Genomic DNA, 7,433 nt, shown 5'->3' on the forward strand with positions numbered 1-7,433 from the left:
CGCTGTAACTTGGTGTGCTGCATTGCACTGCGCTTAGCCTGCTGAGCCATCAAGCAGATAGTGGACAGCATGACTTAAAACGACGTTGACTGAGATTATGGATTTAACATAGTGTATTTGATTAAGCTGGGCTCCAAGTTCCCATGCGTCTATTTATAGACACTGCTTAACCAAGCGTGGGTGCTGAATTGTGGTGAATTCTGGATGTTTGTTGTTGATGAATGTGGGGGTTGCTAACTATGATGAAGTTGTCACACTTTGCACAATTCACATAGAAGCACCTTTAAAATTTTCATGGAGCATCGGAATAGATTTTTGGTTTAAGGATAAATTCGATTACAAGCAATCATCATTTTCATCAGCATGGACAAATCATTGGGTTTCGCTCAATTTATTCTGATCTTTTCTTCAACAAGTTTTGCAGGTTTTTGAAGGCACCAAAAAAGGAAATCTCCTCACATCAAATTTTCTGAACCTCACAAAAAAATCTCCTCACTCACGGGATTTCTATGAAATTCCCGCAAATAAGGAAAAGCCGATATGTTGCCTACAAAACAATTCGATCGTTCACTTTTGGGATCTAAAACAGAAATTTGTTACCAAAAAAAAACTGACGAAAAATTTCCTTTTCACTTGCTTACCTATGTTTTAAGCAAAATTTTAACTTAATTTGCCAAAAATGATTCCTTCCAAGAAAGAGGTTTAGAACTTTCAGAGGCAGGTCTTTCTTAATGGATATTAATTTGGAAATTAATTTAAAAAAATGTGAATTCGCCACGAATCTTGATCTTTAAATTCCTAAACAAAATTTTCCATTAATAAAGGAATTTATTTTAAGTCCATTAAATTATTACCTTTAGAATTGAAAACACAATTTATTTAAAAATGTGAAGCTGGAAAATCGAATTTAACAAATTCACTTTAAACTAAATTTTATTTAGGAGTTCTTGTGACACTTTTAATGGATAATTTCACTTTAAAACTTTGTGGTAATAAAGGGTGATTCTTTTGAGGTTAGGATTTTCATGCATTAGTATTTGACAGATCACGTGGGATTTCAGACATGGTGTCAAAGAGAAAGATGCTCAGTATGCTTTGACATTTCATCATGAATAGACGAACGATCTGCCACAACGTCGAATTTTCAGTGAATGGGCCCTAGAAAAGTGGGCAGAAAATCCGCTTTTTTATCGACAAATTTTGTTCAGCGATGAGGCTCATTTCTGGTTGAATGGCTACGTAAATAAGCAAAATTGCCGCATTTGGAGTGAAGAGCAACCAGAAGCCGTTCAAGAACTGCCCATGCATCCCGAAAAATGCACTGTTTGGTGTGGTTTGTACGCTGGTGGAATCATTGGACCGTATTTTTTCAAAGATGCTGTTGGACGCAACGTTACGGTGAATGGCGATCGCTATCGTTCGATGCTAACAAACTTTTTGTTGCCAAAAATGGAAGAACTGAACTTGGTTGACATGTGGTTTCAACAAGATGGCGCTACATGCCACACAGCTCGCTTTCTATGGCCATTTTGAGGGAAAACTTCGGAGAACAATTCATCTCAAGAAATGGACCGGTAAGTTGGCCACCAAGATCATGCGATTTGACGCCTTTAGACTATTTTTTGTGGGGCTACGTCAAGTCTAAAGTCTACAGAAATAAGCCAGCAACTATTCCAGCTTTGGAAGACAACATTTCCGAAGAAATTCGGGCTATTCCGGCCGAAATGCTCGAAAAAGTTGCCCAAAATTGGACTTTCCGAATGGACCACCTAAGACGCAGCCGCGGTCAACATTTAAATGAAATTATCTTCAAAAAGTAAATGTCATGGACCAATCTAACGTTTCAAATAAAGAACCGATGAGATTTTGCAAATTTTATGCGTTTTTAAAAAAAAAAAAGTTATCAAGCTCTTAACAAATCACCCTTTATCAAGTTCTTCTGAGACGATGCGCTTCGTGTGATTTTCAAAATTGAACAGAAATATCAATGATTACAGCCAGAGTTTATAAGCTTGTGGCAATGAGAATATGGTATTGTACTGTTAGGGTAATAAAACTTAACGAAGAATGAGAGAAAATGTCATAGGAAAGTGTGCCACGTAGCAAAATCCGATTGGCTAATTATTGTAAGCAAGGTAAATCGGGATCCTATGAGATTGTAAAATTCAAAGGCTATTTGATGACGTAATTCTATGGGAAAGCCATGATATTGAATTTGTAGTGGATTTAATTTTCACAGATTTTCTGTTTTTTTCTATGTCCAGAATACAAAAAAAAACATAAATTTCCTCTCAAGAGAAAGAAAATTAAAAAACCTTAAATAAAAGAGAAAACTGAAAAATAAGTTGGTCCTGATAGGATTCGAACCTGGATCTACAGGATCGTAGTCCAGTGTTCTGCCACTGTGCCATGAGTATCTTGGCTCAAACGTCAGTTGGAAGGGTGTTTCACCACTGCATACTAATACTAAGGCATAGGCTCCACATGGATACATTTCAAGTTAAGAAAAAGAAAAAAATGAAATTAAAGAAATGAAAACCAAAATATTCATAAATAACTTGGAGCAATGGATGGATCTCAAAGACTTGGTGATGACATCCCATCGAACATTTTGAAATACAAACGTCTTTAAAATGAGTTTACAATATTTCTAGAAAGACGTCCACCACAGCGGGGATGAAATTTATTTTTTTTTTATTATTATTATTTTACTTTTTTTATTAATTTTCTATTTTTTTATTTTTTTATTAGTTTTCTATTATTTTGTAAAATTTAATTGTCCAAAATTTGCACTTAAAATAGCCTGATTGCGTTCTTTCTAATACATGTCCACAAGGACTGTATCGGAAGTAGAAAAAAATCATTGGGGGATCCCAAGATGCGCTCTAGAAGAAATGTTTGTGTACTTGTCCAAAAGGACTGCATCGGAAGTGGAAAAAAATCATTGGGAGATTCCGAGCTGCTCTTTAGAAGAAATGTTTGTGGACTTGTCCAAAAGGAATGCATCGGAAGTTGGAAAAACTCGATGGGGGATTCTGGGATGGACTTTAAAAGAAATGTTTGTGGAACAACTTCCAATTCTTTTTGCTGGGGTGTTTAATTGATTCATTTTCCTCCGCATCATGACAGCTCATACAGTAGTCATTATACTTCGCGCCAATAGTTTTTGCAAAATCGCCTATCAGACAGCGACCCGTTATAGCAGATATCAGAAGTGATATCTGACGTCTTGAGAACACTAGCATATCTAGTATGCGGTTTAAGTTTAAATAGTGCCATATTTTGGCTTGGTGTCGTTACAACCAGAGAATGAAGGCGCCGAGTTGAGCCTCTAATTTTAGCCGCCGCCGCACAGTGGTTCCAAATCGCGTTTTTTGTGGAAATATTTTGAACGGATAAAGATATAAACATAATTTTGTGTGAAAATTTAGGTTTTGTGAGTCTCTAGTGGGTCCACGGGCTGACCTGTAGGCGTTGAAATTATGAACCGATTTCGATAATTTTTCCTTGCTGGATAGAACTTGTAAAACCCTTCAAAAAATGTCGAGAGCAAATATTTTTTGAATAGTTTTATAGTTTGCGAGATATTGGCCCCCCAATTTATTTAACGAAGTGGGGTCAGTAGTTTGAACCTACAGTGTCCCTTTTTGGGCCGATCTTTATTTTCTAATATTAACGGCAACCCCAAAGTTGGAAACTCCACAATTTAAAATTTGCAAAAATACATAATTTTAAAAATTGTAGATTTTTGGATGAGAAGAACCCATACACTACTTGACCAAAATGACCGATAAAAGCTTAAAATGTATCTTTATTTGATGTTTTTTAAATTGCGGAGTTTACAACTTTTAATCTAAAGCGCAGGTACACAATTTTTTCTTCATAAATTCGTAGAATTTCGTAGGGATTGCAGTTAATAAAAGAAAACAAGGATCGGCCCTTGTAGGTTCAAAATACTGACCCCACTTTGTTAAAATGTTTCAATAAAATAAATTGAGGGCCCATATCTCGCAAACTATTAAATATATTCGCACACGATCGCGAAGGGTTTTACAAGTTCTATCCAGCAAACAACAATCATCGAAATCGGTTCACAATTGCGGATTTTACAGCTAAAACAAAATTTGATGCCATCGAGGTGACCAACTTTCAACGCCTACAGGTCATCCCGTGGACGTGGTAGGGACTGACAAACTTAGAGGAAAACACCTCAGCTTTCACACAAAGAAAAAATTATGTTTATATCTTTATCCGTTCAAAAGTTGCAGAATTTTTTCCAAATAAAACGATTTGAAACCACTGTGCGCCGCCGAATATGTCAACTAATCTTGGCTGACATTAGGCGCCAATTAATCAAAAATATTAATTCAAATCAGAAAAATTTATTAATATTGTATTTTTGCCAAAACTTTCACGCACAATTTATCAGTATCAAATTGCTATAATAATTTTGCAAAAATTTAGCTTCGAAAATTTGAAAGAAATGTAAATTTGATTGTAAGTTTTGTTGTACACTTAATTTGATTACCATTTGGATGACATGAAATTGATTTTATAATGGATAATCGGCTTAGCCGCCCCCGACGGAGGCAAAAATTTAGTGTCAGCCGCTGTCGACAAAAATGGGTCGGCTTCATTCTCTGGTTACAACCCTTGTAACATTTGCCTTTATAACAACAGCCTTCTCGCGCAGTAAGGGCTTGCAGGTAGCCATAGGCATACCAATAGATTCTAGTTCCCCTGGAATATGTATGTTCCTACCGATGGCCAAAGTCCAACTTCTTGCGCACGATGACGATAAATTGCCGTTTTCTTCGACACTGGCCCCAACAACAGCAATATTCTCTTCTGTATGCACTTTTCTCATTCTTTTCGGTGGCTTGGCATCCAAAAGAGTGAATGTAGAACGAAATTTGGTAATTACGTTCTTTATTGTGGCCTCAGACGGACTGTGCATCATAAAATTCACGAAGTGCTCTATTGAACATTGTTTTTAAATAAATGTCCACGATTTGGAAACGTTGCACAGTGGGACAAAATCGCAAAAAATGCAGATTAATTAAACTACTTATCCGATTTTACAAATTCTTTCACTATTATAACGGTACGTTATCACTGAGAGACATAGGCTACACATCTTTTGGAAAAGTGGGCGGTACCACTCCCACTATTAAAAATAGCTCTAGCGTCCATAGTAATGGACCGATTGTCATGAAACTTTCCCAATGTTGTACTGTTAATCTGGTAATAGTCCTTGGCTGTACTTGGTTATGATTGGGCGTAGCACCATACATTCAAACTTAGAACGGATAAATCTCATGAACTATCAGAGGTATGAATATCAGATTTGGAATATACGAGGGCGGTTTGGAAACTTCTTAGCCTATCAACGAAAGAGAATAGTTAGTTTTTCAAAAATATTTTAATTTTCAATATAATCTCCTGAACTTCAATACACTTAGTCCAACGCTTTTCTAGCAATTCTAATCCCTTGATTAAAATAGTTTTCAAGGTCAAGGTCTTCAAAATAGTGGTTTACAACTGTAATTGTATCTTCATTTGAGGTAAAGCGCCTGTCAGCAAGGAATTTTTTTTAGATTTGGGAACAAGTAAAAGTCACTAGGAGCTAAGTCAGGAGAAGAAGGTGGGTGGTCAAGCAACTCGTACTTTAATTCGTTGATTGTAGCCATTGTTAAAACACTCTTGTGCGTTGTCTTGATGAAATTTTTTTTTTTTTTTTGTGTTGTAAGCCAGGACGTTTTTCTCGAATTTGTACATTTAATTCATCCAAAAGAGTGCAATAGTAGTCTGAATTTATTGTTTTACACTTTTGCAGATAGTCAATCAATAAAATACATTTGAAGTCCCAAAAAACCGTTGTCATAACCTTATTAGCCGATTGAATTGTTTTTGCCTTCTTTGGGGCACTTCCTCCAGCTTCAGTCCATTGTTTGGATTGTTCTTTTGTCTCTGGAGTATAGTGGCGGATCTATGTCTCATCACCAGTTATGAAACGACGCTTAAAATCCGTTTCATTTCGCTTAAAACGATCCAAAGAAGCTTGAAAAATGTTCATTCTTATGCGTTTTTGATCGACTGTTAACAAATGCGGCACCCATCTTGCAGAAAGCTTTTTCATCTGTAGTTCTTCATGCAAAATTATATGGACTCGATCATTTGAGATGCCAATGATATTAGCAATTTCACGCACTTTTATTCGTCGATCATTTAATACCATATCATGCACTTTGGCTACAATTTCTGTTGTTGTTGCTGTTTTTGGACGTCCGCTACGTGGTTCATCTTCAATGCTTGTACGACCACGTTTAAATTCAGCAACCCAATTTTTTACTGTTGCATATGAAGGAGCACTTTCCCTAACACATTCACCATATCAATATGAGTTTCTTGTCCCGATAAACCTTTTTTATATATGAAGGAGTTGCCAGATCGAAACAAAATTTAACACGTGTTCATAACAGAGATGGAAGTTTCCAAAACACTTAACTTTCTTCTGTTTATACCGCGCTTTTTGTGCTAGGCTAAGAACTTTCCGAACTGCCCTCGTATGTTGATCGTACAGTATTAATTACATCCAATGTACAATAGGTCGGTGCCACACCCCCTTTTAAAACAGTTTCTGGCTCAGTCGGATTTTTTTTTTGGGAAAAAATGAATAAAATTTTCACATAGTAATCAATTTTTTTTTATTATAATAACGTTGACGATAGGGGGATTGTTACATCATATATGTAACTAAATTCGTGACCCGAAGCAGATATTAAAATTGTTATAAAAATAGCTTGTTCTTCATATTCATATCTACTGTAATGTGTTTTCATTACGGAAAAATGATCGCTGACTTTCTCATAATATTTTTCTTCTCAGGAAATCATACAGCGCTACAAACCGCAATTATGATTCCTAGTAAAAAAAAGTATTAATTTCTTTTTGGTGTTCAAGTGACATCTGTCTTTATTCAGATCGAGCATCGAGATTTATACTCTCCATCTTCGATCTTTGACCTTACATACATTTACATTTAGCATCTTACAATAAAGTATGGAATACTCTATATGTTTGTATTACTTTGCTATTTTACTTTTTTATTTACATTCACTTAAAACTATGTCATGGTTCCATTCTTTCCTCATTCCCGCAAAATCAGCATATTCTTTCTATTTTCTACTCTGAGTAATACAAAATCTCCTTTATTCAGTTGGAGTGTTTCTCTTTGTAATTTCGAGTTTTTTGTCTGTTTATTTTGGCTGTTTCTAAAAATGATCTAGCTCTTTCTAAAGAAAATTTTAATCTCGCTATCAATTCATTTGAGTAATTATCGTAATTGTATACTTTGTCTTGCTTCATGACTTGTTCTCCCGGCATGCATGCTATACGTCCAAAAACTAATTCAAACGGGCTGTACGGCGACC

This window comes from Haematobia irritans, chromosome 1, assembly GCF_050003625.1.
Source record: "Haematobia irritans isolate KBUSLIRL chromosome 1, ASM5000362v1, whole genome shotgun sequence".
Lineage (NCBI taxonomy): Eukaryota > Metazoa > Arthropoda > Insecta > Diptera > Muscidae > Haematobia > Haematobia irritans.